The 24,021-nt window shown below is 41.0% G+C and overlaps 1 protein-coding gene across 5 annotated transcripts in view; it reads left to right on the plus strand.

Moving 5' to 3' along the window:
• The window catches only part of SGCD (sarcoglycan delta), a 555,521-nt gene that overhangs the window by 148,183 nt on the left and 383,317 nt on the right, over positions 1-24,021 (plus strand). The window contains exon 1 of one of the 5 annotated variants that reach the window (XM_075068196.1): positions 6,731-6,803. The exons of the other annotated variants lie outside the window; for them this stretch is intronic. The gene's annotated coding sequence lies outside the window, so the exon portion shown is untranslated. Of the gene's footprint in view, positions 1-6,730; positions 6,804-24,021 lie in introns of those variants that run through there. 5 annotated transcript variants of the gene reach the window in all.

Here is a 24,021-nt window from a genome sequence, read left to right on the forward strand (position 1 = left end):
GTGGGAACCAATTAGAATGGCATGGAGTTTCACTCTATAGGGAGTGAAACAACATTGAAATCCACTTAAGCAACTGAAGATGTTCACTCCATTCTACTTCATGATCACTCTAATGTTCACTGTAAGAGAGTTCCAGCCAGTCATTGTAAATTAATGTGGTTTTTGTTTTGTTTTGTTTTTTACCTCCTGGGAGTGATTTTAAAATAAATTTTATAGGACCCAGATTTCCAGAGGTGCTGAGCACAAGCAACTCCACCTGCAGTCATTCGGTGCCTTTGGGAATCAGACACGTACATAACAGTCAGGTGCTCTATGATTGTGGAATATGCAGCTAAATCTACCCTTTGCCACAAAGACGTGCTGCAGAATCTAAAGTGAGACTTAAAAACCATCCAACCATGTTTGTACATCCTATGGTTGTGAAGTCTGCAGCGAGCCAGAAACAACTGCTGTAGGGGAGATGTGTCCTGCCCTATTCTTCTCAATGGGATGTTAAATTGGACACCTTCATTACAACCATTAATGTCAGCATTGTTGTCAATTTCACTGCTAAAATATCCAGCTAAGATTTTAACCTGCAATACTAAATCACTTTGCTCCTGCCAGAAACTTGAGTTTTCCCCTCTCAATTCCTCTGACACACTCAGGGATTTTCGATACAAACTTTTGCAGCATTTTCAAAGTTAAAAATTTAGGACAGCGTTAATTACTGCAGATATCCCATTAGATAACACAAGGATCAATTGACAGTATTGATTTTACTCTTCATTTTCATGTTCTGCAAGGGCGTCCACCAAAGCCCACTGAAAACAATTGAAAAATCTCCCATTGATTTTAGTGGGCTTTCGATCAAGCCTTTAAAATCCTTCCATGTTTAAATTTATCCAAGCCTTGCATGACATTTCCACTCTGCTATACTAGTGCATCATAGAATCCAGGCCCTTTGCTGCAGAATTAAGTCAAGCTTGCTGCAAAGTGCATGGGGTCTTGTATTTAAGTGTGCACATATGGTCTGCTAGTAGCAAACTAGCAGTCTGATGTGGTGAAGTTCTGGGGACCAGAGTTAGCTGCACTGTAAGTATGATGCACCAGCAAGCCTGTTTTCTGATTTGTAATATATGACCCAAGTGGCAAATACGAGTACCCTTCTGATCTTGTGAGCTATGTAAAATAGATTGTATCTGCATCCAGTGCCTAAGGTTTGCTCAGAACTGTTCACATTAGCTTTAAAAATGGTGAACCTGTTCAGTGGCTGAGGATACATCTACACAGGGATAAAAGACCCGCAGCATGGCTGCGACTGGCCTGGGTTGGCTGACTCTGGTTCGCAGGGCTAAAAATTGCTCTGTAGGCATTTAGACTCGGGCTGGAGCCCGGGACTGGCCATCCTCGCAGAGCCCCAGAGCTCAGGCTCCAGCTTGAGCCCAAACACCTACACAGTGATTTTTCAGCCCCAGAGCACAAGTCCTGCAAGCCCGGCCCCAGTCCAGCCATGGGTTTCTTATCCCTGTGTAGACATAACCTCTGAGAAGTTCTATGTGCCTTTGCCAGGAGTTAAAGACTCTCTTTAAGACCAATAGAGCCTTTTGTAACTTTCCATAACATGTGGGAGGCACTTGCAAGATGCATTAAAAATAATGATTTAAAAAAATAAAAAGAATCAGAGTTGTCAATTTAAATTGGTTTTTTTTAAAATGTAAATTAAATACAGGTTTTGTTTTGTTTTTTAAATAAAACCTATTTAAAAATAAATTTTAAAATCGACCACCTATGCTGAGGCCTAAATTTATTAAAATCACTTAAATTTAAAACAAAATTAATATGAAACAGTACACGTTTGCAGTCAAGATTTAAAGGAAGTCATAGCACCAGGGACTGGTGGAAGGCACTGGCTAAGCACCTGGAACCAGAATTTATTGAAGTGCTAAACTAGTTTTTGACATCAGTAGCCTCTTCTGCAGATGCAGAGAGAATATTTTCTTCATTTCAGTTTATTGAGCTTGTTCAATTAAATGAGTACTTCATTCACAGCTAAGAAACGAATTGGGAGTTGAAAAAATAGGAAGGCTTGTTTTCCTCTTCCAATCTATAAATAAAAACTAGATATGAGAACATGAGATCTACTAGTTCTAAAATCTTGGTGACCAGAAACAATCAGTTCAGTTCCCTAACTTTTCTTTCTTTGTTTAATAAATCAATTAGTTTTAAACATAAAACATGTTTTGATAAACCTTTATATATATCCAGCGCACTTAGTTTTATTTAATTAAAAAATGCTTGTTTTGTGCATTTTAATTGAGTTTGAATTTCCATTTAAGTAGAGCTTGATACAAATCGCAAGCAAATATTAATCTAATAAAAAGTTAAACTACATTATTTCTTAAATGTGTATAGATCTTCCTGGTTAGCAAAAAGAAGCACCAAATATAATTAGCTGAAAATCAACATTTTAATGGTTACCAACCAATGACAATCAACGTTTCCTTAGGAAAATAACTAAAAAGTAAATGCAAAACAATATTCAATTATTTAAATCAAAGTTTCCAGCTTGCTGTTTTACATCATGGTTAAAATCAGTGATTTAAATCGGTCTACTTAGTGCATGTGGTTAATTGGTTTGGACATAGGCCGAAGGTATTGGAATAAGGGAAAGAAGACTGGTATCTTTTTCGCTACAAGCTGCCCATTTGGGCCCTGGTCTACACTGGGCGGGGGGTGGGGAGAAGGAAGGGTAGCTGAAGTTGATGTATCTTGTGTCAACTTACCTGGCTGTGAGGATGGCGGCGAGTTGACTGCTGCCGCTCCCCCGTTGACTCCGCTTCCACCTCTCGCGAGCTGAAGTTCCGGAGTCAACAGGGAGTGCATTTGGGGATTGATTTATCTGCATCTAGATGAGACTCGATAAATTGATCCCCGATAGATCGATCTCTATCTGCTGATCTCTACTTGCCTTACCATTGGCAGACTTAAGTTTCTTCCTTAAGGGAGTCTGATCTGTGCGACCTTTGGCAACTAATGCCAATTGCATCACTACTCTGATCAGTTAGTACCTGGATAAGAATCCTAAATATATACAAAGGACCTAGACTCTGGGCATGACTGTACATTTCAAATACAGAGGTCATTTTGTAGTTTTACTCTCCCTCTCGCCATAAAAAAAGTGACAGTGCAGTGCGTTTTGCATTCTGGGGATTTAGTATGCATCTTACAGCAATGTAATACATTCCAATTCTTGTGCAAAAAAAAAAAAGGTAAAAAAATTGCTCTCAACAAAGAACTATAATATTCAAATATAAATACATTTGACAGAAGTGTAACTGCATGCATATTAAGACCGGACAGTTCTTGACTAGATTCAAGACTTGCAATTAAGTAGAATGCTACAGAAATCGGCTTTCCTGCTACCAGCCTGTATCAAGAAGAAACAGGACTTTTGCAAGACAAATAACAGGCTCCAAATGCTTATCTAACAAAAACACATTGAACAAAAGAAACTTGACTCCTTCCACTGAATGTTTTGGGCTGATGAGAAAACTCAGTGAACTCTGCAGCAATGGGAAATAAGGGGACAAACAGAAATCGAAAAGGAAGCAGAGATTGCTCAAGATGCAAAATTGGAAGTGATGCTGTGATTATTAGTGATTCCACAATCTCTCTGCTGCATTGCCCGTTCATCCCACCATTGACTTGGGATGGTGGTCAAGGGCTTGCATGATGTGGGCACCAGCTAGTGCTAGAATATTGGAGATGTAAGGTTTATCCTTGTGCATATGTCCTGAGTCATGCTGCCCTGCATCGGCAGTGCAGCTCTGGGATCCTCTGTTTCCCTGTATTTTCTATAGTTATACTGAAATGGGAAGCATTCAGCCCTTGGAGACTGTGTATTTGATGTGTGTATTATCTATGATTCCCAGACAGAACTCTATGTTAAGCTGGATGTAAGGTTGAGCATATATAATTTCAAGGTACAAAAACATTACAGGGATTATTCCAAACCAAATATTTAGAAACCTAAGAAATTCAGAGTTAAGGTTAAATTTAAAAGAAATCCAAACAAGAAGTCTGTTTGCTGTATATCTCCAATGTCTTTAGGGGAAGATTTTGAAAGGCACAAAAGGGAAATGAGTGCCTACCTACCCTCTGTGCCTTTGGGTCTAAATGAGCTGTTACCACTCAAGAAAGAGCTTGGAGCCATTATGGATAGTTTTCTGAAAACATCTGTTCAATGTGCAGTGGCAGTCAAAAAAACAGTGTTAGGACCCATGAGGAAAGGGATGAATAATGCAACTATATAAGTCCATGGCATGCCCACACTTTTAATGCTGCGTGCAGTTCTGATTGCTCCATCTCAAAAAAAGATCTATTAGAATTGGAAAAAGTACAGAGGAGGGCCACAAAATTGATTTGGGATATGGAACAGCTTCCCTCTGAGAAGAGATTAGAAAGACTAAGATGGTCCATCTTAGAAAAGAGGTGACTAAGAGGGATATGATAGAGGTCTATAAAATCAGGAATCATGTGGAGGAAGTGAACAGGGGAAATTTATTTATCCCTTTACATAACACAAGAACCAGGGATCACCCAAGGAAGTTAATAGATAGCACGTTTAAAACAAACATAAGGAAGTACTTCTTCACACAACACACTGTCACCTGTTGAACTCTTTGCCAGGGGATATTGTGAAGACCAGAAATATAACTGCTTTCAAAGAAGAATTAGATAAGTTCATGGAGGACAGGTCCATCAATAGCTATCAGCCAGGAAGGTCAGAGATGCAGTCCCATGCTCTAGGTGTCCCTAAATCTCTAATGCCAGGAGCCAGGACTGGATGACAGGGGAAGAATCACAAGATAATTGCTCTGTTCTGTTCATTCCCTCTGAAACATCTGGCACTGGCCACTCTTGGAAGACAGGGGCCATCTTGCTGCCTTCAGAAGAAATCTTGGGAAGTAATGGCTGCCTCCTCCGCTCTACCTACCCCCTCCAAGAAAACAGCAGAAGATTAACGGATAAGGGGTGTGGTGAGGCAGGAGAGGCTGTGGGTAAATACTTTATATCGGCGGTGAAAACATTTTGTTAGTGCCCTTCATTCTAGCACAAGCTGACTACTCTGAGAGAGAGTTTTGCTGCAGTTAAGGGAAAGATAGAGGAATCTCTGAGCTCGAGAGATTTGTATTGTTTTATAAGAAACAAAGGAACAGGAAGAGGAACTGGCTGATGTATTGTCGACCAGGGTTTCCGGGCTGGAAATTGCACTGAATAATACAGTATGTTCTGTAGGGAATAAGAAGTGTCTCTCTTTGATTGACAGTTAAATCCCAGGGATTATAATATTTACTGTATATAGCAGAGAACAAGATGTATTATGCTGATGTTAATTCAGTCTTAGCAATCACAGTGCATGTAAACTACAAGTAACAGCAGTGGCTTCTGAAGGAGAATGTAATTTCTAAGGTGTTATACCACACACTGTGGAGAACAGGAGGTGACTTTGTGATATTTCAGAGATTACACTGTATACCAAAGGGGAAACAGAGCAGAGTTCCTTTGGATGTTTCCCACCAGTTGTCCAGGAAGTTCAGAGGGAGTTTACACTGCTTCCCATTACATATCATTACTATTTTTTAAAGCATTTTAAAACTGAAATATCTCCAGCTTGTGGAAAAGAAAGACATTTACTTTTTCAGGCCTTTTTACATGCTACTGTTTGGCTCAAATAGTTGCTTAGACTTCTTACAATAAAGGTTTAATGTTCATCCAAACTAAAATGGCTGGCCAAATATTCCTACTCTCTGAATCCCACTGGTTAACTAAAGGGTGTAGCACACGCAGAATGGTTGGTTCTGGACTGTGTAATCTAGCTAGGTATTCATTATTATTTAATATTAGACCCTGGTTCTGATCTCACTTCCTTTAGAGGCCAGTGTGATTCCATTGACTTCAGCAGAGTTACTCTGGATTCACCTGAGTAAAAGTGAGAGCAGAATCAGCCATTTGGTTTTCAGTACTACTCATGTTGAGCTCAGCTGTGCTAATTTCAGTGGTAGACCTGAGTATTGGTTAAAGAACTGGTTTGTCTTCACTACCATAGGCCACCTCATGAATTTATCCCATCTCTCTTTCATCTAAAGGATCTAGGCACAAAGAAGACTAGGTCAACTTTTCATTTCAACTGGAATGTTAGAACAAATGGAAGGGGGTGGTATCTCAGCACTGTTAGTCTTTTTGCAGTGGAATTTTTTAAGGGTGGCCAGCAATCTCTCTTCTTTGAATTCCCGATTCAGAAATCCACCTCTGTTTAAGCATGTGCTTAAGCGAATACAGGTGGACTTAAGCACATTCTTAAATGCTTAGCTGAACTGGGGCCCAAGTGTCTTTAATTCAGATGCTTGTATGCTGGGGTTTGTTTTTTAACTTTTTTTTATGGGCTAAAATAAAATGTATCCCAAGAAAAAGTGTGTGAAGCATCAAATTGGTATTTGACTGTGATACAGCAGAACATGCTGAAAAAGATGTATAAAATTAGATACAACAATCACATTTTCATTTTCTTTTTTTTTTAAAAAAAATTATTGGAAAGAAGCAACTGTATAGTTACTTTCTCTATGCTTCCCTGGGTCTGGGCCCTTCAAAGCAATCCTTTCTTTTCTTTTTTTCCTCCTTCCAAATTGACACACACCTTTGAATTGTAATTTCCATGTTCTCCATGTGAAATATAGAATTTTCTTTTTAAAAAAGCATTTGAATAGTATTTTCATATTAAAATTCATGGAATTAATTGCCTGAGGTCAGAACAAAATCAGGTATAAATAGACGTTCCAAAATGTTGTTTCCTCTCTTCTTCCCGTTATGTATTAAAAAAAAGAGTCTCTGGAGCCAGAACTCTGGTATTTGATGCAACAAGGGATACACACTGGCATCTGTAATACAAATGAGTAGGACTTTTTTACTTTCAACACAATAAGGTCATTATAAGTCCTCAGCACTTGTGTTGCTTCAGGTGATATGTATTTTGAAATAGCAGTGTGGTTCCTGACTTTTTAATAAGGAGACAATTGTATGAGAACAGTGACAAATTAGCATCACTGATCTTCCAGTGACCTACCTACCGGCACAAAAAAAAATCCTGACTGTATAATGATTGATTGACTAAAACATTACAGCATGAAAAAAATATGGAGTCCAGTCATAGACATGTCTCAGTCAGTATAGTCCCTTTCTTTAGTTTATTGTGCTAAGTAGTGTAAGAAACTATCCAAAAGTTTAAGAGACCATTAGGTTAACTCTACTTCTAGTCTAGAAATTCTGTTATCATGGAAAATGCTAACGATTGGCCAGAAGAAGAACATTAATGTTGATATTTGCTTTCACTCCAAGCAAGGTATCTAATCATGTTTGACTTTTTTTTCTTTCTTACTTGGGGAACTTCTAGATTGTGCACTGTTTCCATGGCACTTGGCAATTGACCCGGATAACATTCTCTGAGCTGTGCCTATTAGACTTTGCATACAGCGCAGTTACACAGGAAGTCATTCTGGTGAGTTTAAACCCATGCACTGAAGCATCAAGAAGTTTGGGCAACTTGCTTCTAATCCTTCATTCCTATTGTGTGGCATATTGTTTGTAAATCTATTTTTTGGGGGGGGCTAATGGAGATCTTGAGGTTTTTCAGTTTATTATGCTTTATTTTCACTTAATATTACTATTCGTTATTTGTAGAAAAACCCCAAAGCCCCACTCAGGATCAGGGGCTTTGTACTAGACTCTGTAAAAATGCATGGTAAGAGGCAACTCTTGCATGGAATGGTTTACAAGCTAAACAGAAACATGGGAAGGAAGGAGGAGTTGGATACCATGTACAAGCAAAATGATTAGGGTGATGATTAGCATGTATGCTCTGTTAACTTACTGTCTCTCTGTGTCCCAGGAGAGTGGAGATGAAATGGGCAGACTTGCGCAGTATGTGCATACATTAAGTATTTCTAAAAGTTCACTCTACCACAGGCGTTCTCAAACCCAAGCCTTCAGGGGGTTGCGAGGTGTGAACCTCCACACCAAGCTCCGCTTTGTCTCCAGCATTTATAACGGTGTTAAATATATTTAAAAGTGTTTTTAATTTATAAGGGGGGGGTCGCACTCAGAGGCTTGCTATGTGAAAGGGGTCACCAGTAAAAAAAAGTTGGAGAGCCACTGTTCTGCCATCACCAACTTCTGTTTAAGCATTCTGGTTAGTGAACCTTTCCTATGAGAAGAAAAGTTACCATTAGAACTGCCACTAGAAGAGAATCAAAATATTATGAGCCAAATTCTGCTCTGACAGACCTTGGAGGGACATAGCACATCTCTTATTGAAATCAGAATCTGTTTCTAGCCCTTTCTTTGGAAAGATAACCTAAAATAAAAATGCAAAACTGAACAGAAAAGTTGGCAACTTCTCACTGATCTGATGTTAGGTTTGCACAGGGTGTGAATCAAGGCACGATTTGACCTTGAGTTCCCATATCATTTCATTACGTCTGTGACTCATGCAATTGTTTTGCACATTACAATACGGAAAAAAACCCACTTTATTTTAAAGGGCGAACTCATGTAACAGGCCATACAACATTATCTCTGATATTGCACCAGAAAACAGATTCCCGCTACTCCTTTTACTTGTCACTGTGGAGTAGCAGTATAGTGGCATGATCAGGAATTGCGCTTTTTGGCTTTTATTTTCATAGTGAGCCATGGGGAATGTTTTCTGATATGTTTACATGACCCTGTTCTAAGGCAGCCCTTGATCTGTGACTTCATAATTTGTCATTTTCGTTCACGTGGCAGTGGGAAGCTGACCGGGGGATTGGGATATGTAGAATGGCTAGGTGTCTGAGTAGCTCAGAAGCATCGGAACAAATATGAAGGACTTTTTAGCCTACGCTTAGCACTTATATGAACTGATGAAACTTCATGTAGCTAGGTTTTTGTTGGCAAATAATGGTTACATCCCCAAATAAGGTTACTATGAGAGATGGTTTATAAATTAGGAAATTGTTGAAAAATAAAGGGGAATCTGAAAAATGTTACGATTGCCTTTTGTTTTTATGAACATTTACTTTGGTGAGTCTACTTACAGACTTAAAGTTAAGCATGTTGTTGAGTGCTTTTCTCTATAAAGACCTTCTGTTTTCTTTTTCAGTCCCATATTTTCCAATGAACTCCAAAATTCCTCTCCTGTTTGCTTCTTTTTTTCATTTCTTTAACCAAATAGGATTCAAAGAGAGAAATAACCAGTTAGCATTAGCACCATAGAAGTAATACACTAGACTGGTGGTGTTGATGCTAAAGGAAAAAAGTAGAGGAGACAGAATGATTGATTTAAATCAAATAAATTTAAATCACCAATTTTAATCATGATTTAAATCAGGAAGCAGGTAAGTTTAAATAATTTAATTTAATCTTGTTTTGCATTTGTACTCTTTAGTTATTTTCTTAAAGAGAGGCTGACTCTCATTGGTTGGTAACCATTAAAGCAGGGGTCGGCAACCTTTCAGAAGTGCTGTGCCGAGTCTTCATTTATTCACTCCAATTTAAGGCTTCGCATGCCGGTCATACATTTCAACGTTTTTACAAAGTCTCTTTCTATAAGTCTATAATATAGAAAGAAACTATTGTTGTATATAAGGTAAATAAGGTTTTAAAATGTTTAAGAAGCTTCATTTAAAACTAAATTAAAATGCAGAGCCCCCTGGACCAGTGGCCAGGACCTGGGCAGTGTGAGTGCCACTGAAAATCAGCTTGCGTGCCGCCTTCGGCACCCGTGCCATAGGTTGCCTACCCTTGCATTAAAGCATGATTATTTGCAATTAAATATAACCTTTGCAATAAATTTGGTGCTTCTTTTTGCTGACCAGGAAGATGCACTATAGCTATACACATTTGTATAAGCAATTATGTAGTTTAACTTACATTCAGATTCTTAATTTTTATCTTTTTATTATGCTAGAAAAGAATGAATGATGGATTTCTTTAATTTACTAAATGATTATTTTTTGCTTGTGCTTTGAGTCAGCTCTGTTTGGATGGAAATTCAGTTAAGAACAAAAACAGCATTTATTTTGTTTTTAGTAAATAAAACTAAATGTGCTCAATACATAAGAAATAAAAGTTTATCAAAAAGCATATCAAAAGATGTTTTGCTTTTAAAATTAACTGTTTTATTTTAAACAAAGGAAGTATTATCTGTAGTTAGTGAATTGAACTGATAGTTTATGGTCACCATGTCCTTCAGAGTTTTAGAATTAGTAGATCTCATATTCTCACATCTAGTCTTTATTTATAGACTGGAGGAGGAAAACAAGCTTTCCTATTTTTTTCAATTCACAATCCATTTCTTAGCTTTGAATGAAGTATCATTGAACTGAACAAGCTGAATAAATTGAAATAAAGAAAATATTCTCTCTGTACCTGCAGGTGAGGCAACTTGCTGTCAAAAGCTGGTTTAGCACTTCAGCAAACTCTAGTTTGAGGTACATACTCCAGCGACTTCCACCAGTCACTGGTGGTTTGACTTTCGTTAAAACTTGGCAACAAACATATAGTGCTTAATATTATTTTTTGTATTTTTATTTAAATGATTTTAATAGGATATAATAAGTTAAAGTCTTTAATGTAGGTTTTCAATTTAAATTTTAAATAGGCTTATTGTAAAAAACCCAAACAAACTCAAAACCGCCTGTATTTGTATTAATTTTTTTAAAAAAGAGATGTAAATAAAAAAATCTGATTTTATTTATTTTTGAAAAAAATCATTGCTTTTTATCTACCCTGTGGGCAGAGTAAAAGGCAGAGGCAAAGTTCCTTAGGGTCTGCATCAGACTAAAGAGCAGATCAGAAAACTGGAATAATCTAAATGGTTAATCTACTGAGGAAGTGTGACAGAGAATTATAGATGCATCTGCCCCATGTGTGCAATTTATTAATTTTCACTAGGACACTGGGCAGAAGAGTGACAGTAAACCGGAACACAGAACTCCATCTAACCAGGAGACCAGGCAAGTTGCAAATCACTCAGTATTCTCCACAAAAGATCACACCAGGTCACAAATAGTCCCTGAGTGTAGCGAATAAACAGCCTGCCATTCTGTACAGCATTCAAGGCCTTTCGGAGTTCAAGATTATAGCTAGCGGGATGCAGTTGAATGGTACGGTAAGATAGCTCACAAATATACCATAAAACTTTTGTAGCATTCACTTGGTAGTTTAAATGTTAATCTGTGAATATTGTATATACAGAGAGAGAGAGAGAGAGAGCGTGAGTGCAATTTTCAGTCTTCAGGACCTGACTAGTTCATGCCTGCAGAACCCCCCATTTGGGGAACCTAGTGTGGCAAATTGCTGGCACTATTTTGATGGGTCTCGCACTTTCTCTTCTTTGGGGAGGGTTCAGGGCAGCATTTCCTGCCCCTGCAGTGGAATGTTAACTGCCCCACTAGTGTCCTAGAGGAGGGGAGTGGAGAGGGAGGGACCTGGGCCCGCCCTCTACTCCAGGTCTCAGCCCAGGGGCCCTGAGGATAGTGGTAAACCACTTGCACTGACACTTCCTTCCCCTGGGCTACTTCCCTCTCCTGCCCTTCAGCTTGTGGGGAGCTTCCTGCCCTCCCTCTGTACAAGCCAGGTGCCCCTTTACCTAGGGTCTTGGACTTCTTAGCTCACCGCAGCACTTCTCCAAACTGTCCTGTGCTTCCTTTCGAAGTGTTCTCTGCTCCAGCTCCCACACTGTCTGTTTGAAGCAGGGAGGTTTTATCATGTGACTGGCTTCAGGTGCTCTAATTGGCTTCAGGTGCTCTAATTAATCTATAGCAAACTTTCTTCCCCTTACAGGGAATAAGGCTCCCTGCTGCCCTCTGGCCATGCTGTATCACACTAGGAACACTAGCATTCATTTAAAAATGATAATATGTTTCTGCTAGCCATGTCAAAGTAAATCTGCAGAAACCAACTGCGGGAGGGCTGAATTTGTGTCCTTGATCTTTCCTGAAGATCAGCAGTCCCACCGTCTGTCACTGTGTTGTACAATACATAACACAGCTTTAGTTAGTCATAGAATTTAAAAAAAAATCTGTGGCTATTTAGTGCTGCTAATTCTGATCCTGATCCAATTCCTGTGGCAAGTAGTGGCTGGTGGAATCTCTAGTGTCTGCTGTTTGCTACAGTTCAGCAGAGTGTGATGGACTCGCACTGTGCTGTAGCAGGGTCCACATGGGATGTGACTCCATAGCAAGCTGGTGTGTTATAGAGTCATGCTTTGGCTTGGTGCACAGTAATTCAACATGTAGACATGGCCTGAGCAAACCTGGTGTTAGGCTCTCTCAAATGTGTGAATTTAAACGGACACGCTGAACTTTAACATTTAGCTGCGTATACTGAAACCACTATAAGAATCTGTGAGCACAATGATTTAAGGTTCATTATAGTAACAAAAAAAGCCCCATAAAATAAAATTCTGGTTCTCCACCAGGGATTCCTAAAAGGTATCTACTTCTGCAGCTTTATGCAGTACAGAATGTCTATATTTTTTTAGTTGAATTCAGCCCTGAGGGTGAATGTGTGGCAGCCAAATTAACATGATAGTCTCTAAAGACTCTGAATAGATTGCAGATCTTCTTTTCAAAAAGTGCTGCAACAGTATTCATCTGAAGGCTAATAATGGTGACAGTGTTTGGTTTTAAAAAAAAAAGCCTCTTCAATAACAATATTTTTACTAAACTATGTATTCACTCGGTTAGTAAAAGTGGATTAGCTATATAGTCAAGTAGTCTATAAAGAGTAGCACATTCATGCCAAACCTCTAGTAAATGACACAGTAGCTCATACTGTCCCAGATCTGTGAAATAACCCACATAGGGGAGTGGGAAATCTCTGATTTCTAACTCAGTCTGTTGTACCCTTCCGGAGGGAAGGGTTTGTCTGCTGAGGAAGCGGCTAAGAGTTTCACCACTTACTCCTGTGGATTTTAGGGATAGATTGAAGCTAACGGGCAGCAGCTCCCTGCCTCTGCTCTGCTGCCTGGTTCGCCCCCCACCTTGTTTAATTGCAGCCCCAGGTCAGTAAGGGTCTTGTAGGAATTGTGGTGCCACAGAACCCCGCACCTGTCCCTATTTTCAGATCCTTTCTCTCATAGTCATTGCACTGCACAGAAGTGGGAAACAGCATAGGTTACTTTAAGGTATGACCTGGGGAGGGTCTGCAGAAACCAGCAAACCTCCTCTCCCTTCCCAGAGACAGTGCCTGAGCTCAGCAGAACACTCGTGAAACACTTCCTCTGGGGTAGGGAGAAGGGACCATCCCCCCCCCCCCCCCCACTTCCCTCAACTCCATCAGTGATCTGACGAGCCGCTTCCCCACACTCACCTGGGGGACGGAAACCAGGGACCCCAGTCCTTATGTGCAGAAATTTTTACTTTTATTTTTATAGCTCTTCTAAAGCAGCCAGCTCGTAGATGATGAATTAGAATAATTATTACACTCTGCATTTACATAGCCCGTGCTAACCAAGAATCCCTAGTGCCTGCACATATGGTTAACATTGTGTCAGTATTTGAGAGAAAGCAATGCTGAGGCATACACCCTATCCAGCGTGCTGCACAGCTCAGTTTTGCGCTCCCTTACTTCACAAGGGAAGAGCAGCCTCCATTGAACTGAAACACCCCCTTCCTGCACCTATGGGAGGGAGTGAGTGGCACCCTGTATCTGTCCTTTCCAGTGCACCATCCAGCACCGCTGAACTGGTGCATCAGGGGAAGTAACCTGCACCAGATGTAGGGTTGACATAGATGACCCACCCCTTCCTGCCCCAAGCAAGACAGGCTCAAAGGAGCAGATGGTGATTCTTAAGGGTCCATCTGCACTGCACAGAAAGAGCTGTGGCAGTGAGTCTCTGAGTCAACTGGCTTGGGCCCCCAGGGCTTGTGCTGTGGGGCTAACAATAGCAGTATAGACGTTCGGGCTTGGGCAGGAGCCCAGACTCTGCAGCTTGGTGAGGGGAGTGGGTCTCAGAGCTCAAGTCCCAGTGCCTATTTTTAGCCCCACAGCATAAGACCGAGTCAGTTGACCTGGGCTCTGAGACTCACTGCTGTGGGGCTATTTTTGCAGTGTAGACGTACCCTCAGAGTCACCATCTGGTTCCTGGTCTGCTTCTGTGGCAGCATAACTGTGCGCTATCATGTGCCAGGGCTTGCGGGTAAGTTACAGCTGAGCCTGAAATAACCAAATCCTCAGCTGGTGTAAACTAGCCTATCTCAATTCATTGCATTTACGTCCGCTGAGGACAGTTTACATGAGCTGAAAATCTGGCTTATTTTTATTGTACAATACATAACACAGCTTTAGTTAGTCATAGAATTTTTTAAAAAATCTGTGGCTATTTAGTGCTGCTAATACTTATCCTGATCCAATTCCTGTGGCAAGTAGTGGTTGGTGGAATCTCTAGTGTCTGCTGTTTGCAAAGGCTGGTTTGCAAATTATACTCCCAGACGTTTAAAGATGTGTGTGCAGATTGCATTGTTTGGTGTCTTTGGATAATACATGGCTCTTCTGAAAAGATGCAGAATAAATTAAGATAAAAGATAGATTATTCTTGACAGAAGAATATACATAGCTCCTGACAGCTGATTAGACCAAAAAGCAGCTGTTCAGCCAAATTCCAAATTTCAGGGAAAAAACTTGTCAAAAATGTTTCACCTCCCCTCCTTATCTTTGAATAAAGAAAATGTTGCTTGTTTGAGGGTAAAGTTGGCCAGATTACAGAGTAATCAGTATGAGGATAATTGCTCTGGAAATTTTACAGTGGAGCTGATATTAAATTATCTATTTATGGAGCAAAAAGCGATTATTGAAAACAAATAGGAGAACTTGTCTCCCCCTATCTGGGGAGGTTCCCTCTGAGGGTATGTCTACACAGCAACTAGATACCCACAGCTGGCTCGTGTCAGCTGACTTGGGCTTGGATTGTGGGCCTGTTTAACTGCCGTGTAGACATCTGGGCTCAGGCTTCAATCCGGGCTCTAGGGCCCAGTGAGATGGGAGGGTCCCAGAACTCGGGCTGCCGCTGGAGCCCAGACATCTACTTTTCAATTAAACAACCCTACAGCTCGAGCCCTGCAGGTTTTTAACTGCTGCGTAGACACACCCTCAGAGTATCTCCACCTCTTCTTATAAAGCCTGATCCAAGACCCATTTATTTATTTTACTTAGCGTGTGTATAGTCGTCTAGCCAAGCAGTGGCCTCTGCAGTGGTGTGATGCAGTTCTTCTAGGCCACCGCTGAACCTAGTCAGCAGGCATTCATCGACAATGTGCGTCATCGTTTGTGTTGCACTGCAGCTGCACAAAGGGCTGGCACAAAGGCCCCAGCGATACCGGTTGGCTGCACAAAGACCTTGCCTGGTCTGGAACCTTTTCAACAGGGACTATTGGCGATGGGGCAGGTCAAAGCCAGGCAGGCAAACTGTGGGGTTGGCAACGAGGGACTGGTTGGGGATTATAACAGATCCATTCCTCTCACCAGAGCATTTCCTAACATCCTGGTGTGGTGGATGAGACCATAATGGGCGACGTGATGGCAAACGTGCAGCTGGTGGTTTAAAAAGGTCATTGCGCAGCAGCAGGCTTGAGTTGCCGTGTACGTTCTCCAGTAATGTGCCAGTGGCAACCTCTCATCTGATAGGAGGAGAAACGATATTGCTCAGAACTGGGATCCATGGGAGTGGTATTGGATGCAAGGTGCTGGAGATGATACGCAGGGGAGCATGTAACTGTGTATCCAGTTTGGTGTGTGATGATTGACTCCAAACTGGTGCGCAGTGCTCCGCCACCGAACACAAGGTGGCAAGAGTGACATCTGCAAAGTTGGAGCACGAGCGTGATGAACCTGCCAGTTTGTGAAGAAGATTGTTGCACGTCTTAACTTTAGCTGCTGTCTTCTTCAGGTGGGCATGGTAACTCAGTCTAAGGTCACACCTGTATGGTCTGGTTCTATTTCTTGCTTCAGCTTCTGACCATACAGATAAACATTCAGTTCTCGGGTTGTGCTGGCCTGATGAAGATGGAACAAACTGGAGACTGTTTTTATGACGCTTGGCTGGAGGCTCCAAGTCTTAACACTAGTCAGCTAATTTTATCATGTCCTGGTTTAAGGTAGCATTAAGCTCTGGAAAGGGGCGAGCCTGGGTACCACAACAGATATCGTCTGTGTAAATGAGCTTTTGTGACTCCATTGTTGGCAGGTCATTGATGTAAAGGTTGAACAGGGTTGGAGACAGCACAGAGCTCTGGGGTAACCCATTGCTCTGTCGTCTCCAAGCACTCGTCTTCTCCCCCATATGGAGTCTGAACTGCCTATCATGGAGGAACAGTTCAATGACACTTGTGACCCAGGGTAGCAGGACCCGTGATACCTTCACGAGCAGGCGAGTGTGCCATACCGTATTGTATGCTGCTGTTAAATCGATGAAAACAGTGCTTGTTTTCAAATTTCTCGAATGTGGTCAGTGCGAGTACTTGATCACATGTGCTACTGCCTTGGCGAAAGCCAGCTTGGTCAGGGCTCAAAATTCTCTCCATATTGGGTAATATGCACTGCAGGACCAAGCGCTCCAGTGCCTTGAAGAACACTGACAATAGTGATACGGGATGATAGCTTGATGCTTGACTTGGGTCCTTTCAGGGCTTTAGGAGGTCAATGACTTTTGTGGTGCCCTATATTTTCAGTAGCCTCCCTTCACTGATGACCCTGGTGAAGAATTTCACATGTCAAAGCTGAGCATGGGGGGAGGGGAGGGGCAAGGTTTTTCAGAAATTCTGGAGATATGTTGTCATAACCAACAGCTGTTCCACGCTTGATGCTGCCCAGCTCTGTTACAGTGAATGGTTCTGGGCAGCTTTTGATCTGGTGTACACGTTTCAACATACGCCATTCATTGCTCACTTGTCTTCGCACGTGTTTCTCCAAAGATGCTCCGGCCACTTTAGGTAGGTGTCCTGCTACCTGGTTGGGTGTCACTGAGGGTCGGCAGAGTGCAGGTGGCTGCTGCGCTGCTCCAAGGCGTTGGCACTGATTCCAGCATTTGCGGCTGGAGTGGGTAAAGCTCATCCTCTCGGTTGTCTCCTCCCATCTGGCTCAGCAAGCCGTGTCCAAAGATTCGATCAAATGGTCAGCGGCATCTGGGTCATCAAAGGCCTCATGCTGCTTGAGAAAGGCAATGCTCTCTTCGTCGAGACAGGGGATGTAGACCGGACGGCCACCGCATGGGATGGCTCTGCAGGCTGCTTTGTAGATAACACCACAGAAGTGATGGTAGATCTCATTTACCAAGAACCATTGAAAATCCCATTGAAACCCATTGAAATCAATGGAAAACCTCTTGTTCATTCAGTGGGTTTTGGCTCACACCCTTAATCTCTGTTCTCACAAAACTCCACACCGTCTCGGCAAGTCTTTGATAGAAAGAGGAGATGAAACTCCTTCGAGAATGTGTGACCCGTCCTTAAAGCAGCTGATTGAGGCTACCATTGAAAAATAGTTTTGTGAGAGATTTGCAAAATTAGGTTCAACCCTGCAGTGATTTATGCACATGCACTTTACTCATTTGAGTAATCCTGGTGACATCACCGGGATTAAGTCCTCTGAAGTTATAGAGAGTCAGGGCGCTAGCCGAGGATTTGGGAAAACTAGGTACAATCCCCTGCTCTGCCACGGACTTTCTTTGTCCAAGGTCACAATGTTCGAGGCAGGAGGTTTAAGTGACTCTCTGTCCACAGTTCTCCAACTGTACCGTGGAGTTAGCACTGCCCGACCTCACAGTGGTGATGTGGTGAGGGTAAATCAATTAAAGATTGCTAGGCACTTAGATGTTCTGGTGACGATGGCCATATAGGTATTAAAAGAGATGAAGTTAAGCACACAGAAGGAACACAGGTGACGAACTGGATATATTTTCAGCAAGATGGAGTTCAGCTTCATTGCTGATGGATGGAAATCTAAATCTTTGTACCTCTGAATTGCACCAGCATCTGAGCAACAGGCACTAAAATACAAGCATAAAACCAGATTATACTTCTGAAAATGTAGCCCAGTCTTTCAATTTCAATAAAAAAAATCTGAGGCTTAAAGACTGTCTTATAGACTAGCTCGTTGCAGATGTCAGTGACCTTTGCAGCACTACAGAGGATGTAACGTTTTCACATGAACAATCTTAGCGTGAATAATTTCTCTCAATGTTATGCCTCAGACTCTTCTGTAAATACCAGGCATGCATGTCTTGCCCTAAATGGCAAGTTGTACTGGGAAGTTCTAGCAGAATACCTCATTCACATTTGAGTTTCTCTCTTTCCTTCTTATAGTATCCTCAGGCAATAATGTGATCCGGGACAGATTAGTTGCATGCTGTTGCTTTTTTGTGAAAATGTCTCCAAATTCTGTTACACTGCAACAACTGATAGTGTTTATTACTGTGTGCCTTCCTCTCAGGGTTGTTTTTCTTTCTTCTTCTGTGAAGACTAAGGCTGATTATCTTTATCATTCCATCCAAAGATCAGTATTTGGCAGCCTAATTTCACTAGCTGAGTATGAATTGTGGAGGCAGCTGTTATCTAAGCTAGGCGCTATAAATAAGTTGGACGGGCCCTTTTAAAGCATGATGAATAGTGCATAAGAGGGCAATAGGGTGTCTGGCTAATGGAACTGCACATGTGCCACCACTACCACAGGCAGAGCGGATTTGATTTAAATCGTGATTTAAATCACTAGTCAGGAAGGCTCAAAATCATTATCTAAACATTTATAGAAAAAAATGATTCATTTAAAACCTGGGTTTTGGTGAATAAAAAAAAATAACAATTTTGACATTTTAATAATAATTTCACTGAAAAATGTCATGAAAAGGATACAGTCTGGAAAAGTCAGGTTATTTGCAAAATCTTTCGTTTTAGAAAAAAGCCCATTTTCCAATTTAAAAAGAAAAAACCAAAAAAGCAGTCTTCAGCTGAAAAATATTGACCAACTCCAGTGAAATTTCTTATGCAGTGACGGTGCCTTATAAAGTTATCAGGGATCTTGCTGTAGCCCAGACCCCTTGGCATTTTGCTACATTGACCGAATTCATCCCTGAGTGACGTACATGAGATCAGTGAAAAAATCAGTAGCAGTGTCATGAAAACAGCATATATAATACCTGCACGGATGAAAAGAGAGAATAGAACCAAATAAAGATTCCTTTAGACTTTACATTCCCATGGGAAAAGATACTTTGTAATATATTTTTGTTTAAATCATTCAAATCAGTAAAGTTTTTTCCTTTTTAACTGTCATTTCTTTCATTCAGCAAAAGATCAGCATAGTTCTGTCTCTTACTCTGTAAATTTTGTTTTATAAATAAAATAGCCCTTTTAAACAACTAACTTTTGGAGAGTTGATTTTTCTGCATGCCAAGATGGTACAGGTAGGTAGTGGTTTTCACAGTACACCTCTGCCTTGATAAAACGCTGTCCTTGGGAGCCAAAAAATCTTACTGCGTTATAAGTGAAACCGTGTTATGCTGAACTTGCTTTGATCCTCTGGAGTGTGCAGCCCTGCCTCCCTGGAGCACTGCTTTACTGCATTATATCCAAATTCATGTTATATCGGGTGGCGTTATATCGAGGTAGCGGTGTACTATTCTGGTAATCCATTCACATTATCATTTTATTTGCACTACACTGTATTCATATAAAGTAAAATGTTAAAAGGTGCTTTCAACTCTCTTTACTGTGTGAAAACATCTGAACCATTTTCAAAGGGTCCTCTTAGAATCTTGGCATGGAAATATTTCCTGTTTCCTACATCCCTCTTCTTTTAATGGAACTGGGATTGATCTTATTTTTCAATCAAAGTGAGGACTGTGTTAGCCAATGCCCCTTTCACTAAGAGCTTTCTAACAAAGTTAGGAATGCTGTAGTGTGATGAGATCAAATCCCATGAATAAGAAAGTGAATATGCTTTCACAGCTTGCTTCGGTGTTTTAGATAATATGTCTGGACATAACATACTGTTGTTTTAATTTAGATGGAGTGAATAATCCCAAAGAGTTAAAGGTGTTAACATTACTTTGTTACTGTCCAATGTTAAATAGTTTTAAACAAGGTTCGGAGACCGTAACCTGCTTAGTACCATGGCAAACACACTTTAAAATTCACACCAAAGGTTAAAAATTGCTTGAAATACACAAAAGGGAGGAAAAAAAAAACTAGATAAAGAGTACTGAAACGGAACTTGAGTGATTATGCAAAGCAAACTTAATTAAAATCTTTTAAACTCCCTTTTTGAATACAGTGAATATTGGTTTTTTATTTAGTTAAAAAGCCCCTCTGGGTGGTGAAGAAAGGGCTTAGTTTTGTTATTCGATTCTGAAATGAGAATGATTCACTTTTTTTGCTTTAGACAGAACAGTCAGACACAGAAGGGAGGGAAGAGATAGGACAGTAAAGATGGGGGAAATACAGCCTTTGTTGTTGTTATCATCAGGATACAGGGTGGCTGGTCAGTCACGGACAGATGCTTTGGGCTAACAGGTTGACCAACAGCTTTTGCTCTAGACCCTGGCTAATCTCCCCAGTCAGAGATATTGTTTGGCTGATTTGTGAGGCATGTGTCCTTCACTGCTCCTTCTCGGGCTGAGCAGAGCTTGGTGGGCTGTCTCACCTCACTGTGCCGTTGCTTTGCTGTGCAGTTGATTTCAGGATTAGGAGGAAAGCTGAGAGAGAGGACAGGAAGAAGAAGGATGGATGCAGAAAGGAGCACATGAGAGAGTGGAAGACCAATTAGGACCTCCAATGTATGATATTGGTGTACTCGCTAGCGCAGACACCATAGTCGAGTGTTCCCACTGGAATATCAGTGATCTGGTGTCAGGGCAACAATCCCTCTGCCACAGTTGCAATGATGGCAAAAAAAAAAAAATTTCCACCCCCTGAGAATTTTTTTTTTCAGGCCCCCGGAAGGGCGATGGTGAAATAATCCGTCCTCTCATTATTCTGTCCATCTATTTGGCCTAATTTTTTACACCAATTTTGGTTCATTGATTTCTCATCCTCTATTCCTATTGTTCACTAGGCATGATTTGAACGCAATCCTTGAGTGGAATTAGTAGATGCTTTCTGTTTAAATCAATTCAATCATTCTATCTCCTCCTATCTTTTCTTAAATATTTTTCTACAACAGATTGTTGTAACAATTCACGAATCTTTACCCACTTTTTACCAACCAGACTAACAAAAAGTAGGCCTGCTATGCCTCAGTTATTAAAACAGTGCTTCAAAATGGATGCTGCTCTGAAATCCAAAGTGAATAGCTTTTAATTTCCATTTCCCTATTTTTTCTTTTATTTAGAACAAAAGTAAGTGATGTTGCTGCAAGTTTTGCAGCTCATTGCAGTACTGCTATTAAGTAGCCAGTTCAACAGGGCGAGGCAGTTCGTATTTCCTCCTAAGAGTTCTGCACGCTCATTAATTGCTTTTGTTGAGAGTCTTTTTCTTAAACTCTAGAAATAAGTTTGTAGAACAGATGCTTTCTGGGTGCTCCATGTTCTTTCTGCGTGAAATGTATCAAAGGACAACACAAGACCTATGCATCCCGTAAATCTTATATAAACTGATAGGAAGATGAAGGGAGTAAGCCCCTATGTGACTTCCCTGTTTCTTCAACCTTATGTCACACTAGGTGTTGGTGCAGCAGCAGTCCTAGCATCTAAATGCTAGACAGTCTATCAGTATATGAGCTTAGTTTTACCAGTGGTTGGTGTGTAGTGCCGATAACTTTTTCTGTGTCTAACACAAAGACGATTTCTAATCATGCCTGACAGGAGAGCACTGAATGTTGTCTACGAGAGGTTGGAGTGCAACATCACTATGGGGTTTTCAAACCGATTGCCGTCACTTTCTCTCCTTCTAAACATATTACTCTTGTTGATATTAAAGAACATTTAATACTGAAATAGAATCGTACTTATAAAATAAATGTTATGAGCCAACTTCTCTGCTGATGTAACTAGGATTGACTTCAATGGGATAATTTGCATGCTTAAAATTAAGCATGTGCTTAAGGGTTCAAGAGGAGCTGCAGCCCCGTGCCTGCCAGGGACAGAGAGCACCGGCGTCCGCAGCCCTGGAGTTCTCTGTCCCTGGCAGGTGCGAGGCCACGGCTCCTCTTGAAGCCGGAGAGAAGCTGCGGCCCCATGCCTGCTGGGGACAGAGAGCACCGGTGCCGCAGCCCTGGAGTTCTCTGTCCCTGGCAGGTGTGGGGCCGTGGCTTTTCTCCTCTACTAGGCACTAGGGGCACTAGGCGGTGCACATCAATGCACTGCGTTGGGGACCACTGACTTAAACTGACCGGCTTGAAACCCTGCTATACCGCAACCCCGCATTTATCGCGATGGAATTTTTTGGACCCCAAACATCGCGTTATAGCGGGGTTTCACTGTATATCGGTGTTATGTTAATGACTCAAACGTATGTGGTGGTTTTTACAAAATTCCAGGGTGGGCAGCAACTATCCAAAGACAGTTTAAGTGTCATAAAGGAGGAGGAGCATATAAATGTAAGACTCAATTGAAAGGTCATATCAGTGACCTTATTTTTGTTTTCCTTGAAGACAAAATAAACCAGAATGTCAACATGTGTTCCCAGTTCATTTTTTTGATTTGCTAACATTCAAAGATCTCACTCTTTGATACAATTATTAGCCTGATTAGCTACCTTATTAGACCCAGGAATATTATTGTACACCAAGTGATTTAATTAAAATGCTCTACTGTGCAAAATCATGTGTGCATCATTAGTTCCTTCATTCTCACCAGCCATGAATGGAGAGTGCTAATTGGATATGTAACTTTAGTGCTGTTGTGCTGATACTTTCTCTTTGATTGCGAGTCTGGTTTTTATTCATCTGTTCATTTATTTTTTAATTCTGCCTTTAGATATGCACACACAGGTCCCATTGAAATTCCTAATCCTTCAGTCCTCACCTGGCATAAATCAGTGTAGTTCCAGTCTCTTCGCTGGAGCTGCGCTAGTTTATACCAGCTGAGATCTGGCTCTTGTTCCTTAAAATGTTAAACTCTCTAATTTGACTATCACTTACTAGCTAATGACAGATACAATTAAAATTTGGCATTAGGAAGTGCATAGTAGCTATTTTCATCTCACTTATTCCCACATTCCTCTAATTCTGTCGTGCATGGGTAGGCAGTTCAAAATTAGACCCTTCATGTTGAACCTTGTTGAAACAGGAAGATATAACTTGTTTAAAATAAAATACTGAATTATTAATTGGTTTTCTAAATACTCCATGGCTCAAAGTAAAATTAAGTACAACAGCTGTCTACGTGATTACACTGATGCCTACTATGTTAGGTGTGCACTAGTTGTGAAATTCACCACTATGTAGGGAAAAGGCACAAGGCCTGTGACCTGCTCAAGTCCCACGTAAGCCATATTTTGAGCACTCCCAAAACAGGGCTTACATGGACGGAATTGCTTCGGTTAGGCTGCTGTTCAGCTGAGACCAGCCTTTCATGCTGACCAATATTGTCTCATGGTTCCTTTGTATTTTCCTGTCTGTCTGCATCCACCTGTTGTCTCTTGTCTTATACTTAGATCGTCAGCACTCTGGGGCAGGAACTATCCACTGCCCAGCACAGTGCGGCCCTGGTCAATGGTTGGGACTCCTAAGTACTATGATAATACAAATAAAAAATAATAACAAACTTGTTTGACTGAACCTTGTGCATGGGGCAGGGATGAATTTCAACCTAAGCTGTCCCTGGGGGAATCACACACACAGAAGGGGATCACAGCTGACAGCTAACCTTATCAATGCAGTTCTTTCCTGTCGCTCACCTGACATATTGCCAGGGAAGGCTCTTTTGGTATAATTATGTTAGCACATAAAATGCAGGAAACTTGATGGTAAAAATAGCTTCACTAAATTTTATTTTCCCCACCTGGCAGG

The sequence above is a fragment of the Chelonoidis abingdonii genome, chromosome 7 (genome assembly GCF_003597395.2).
Source record: "Chelonoidis abingdonii isolate Lonesome George chromosome 7, CheloAbing_2.0, whole genome shotgun sequence".
NCBI lineage: Eukaryota > Metazoa > Chordata > Testudines > Testudinidae > Chelonoidis > Chelonoidis abingdonii.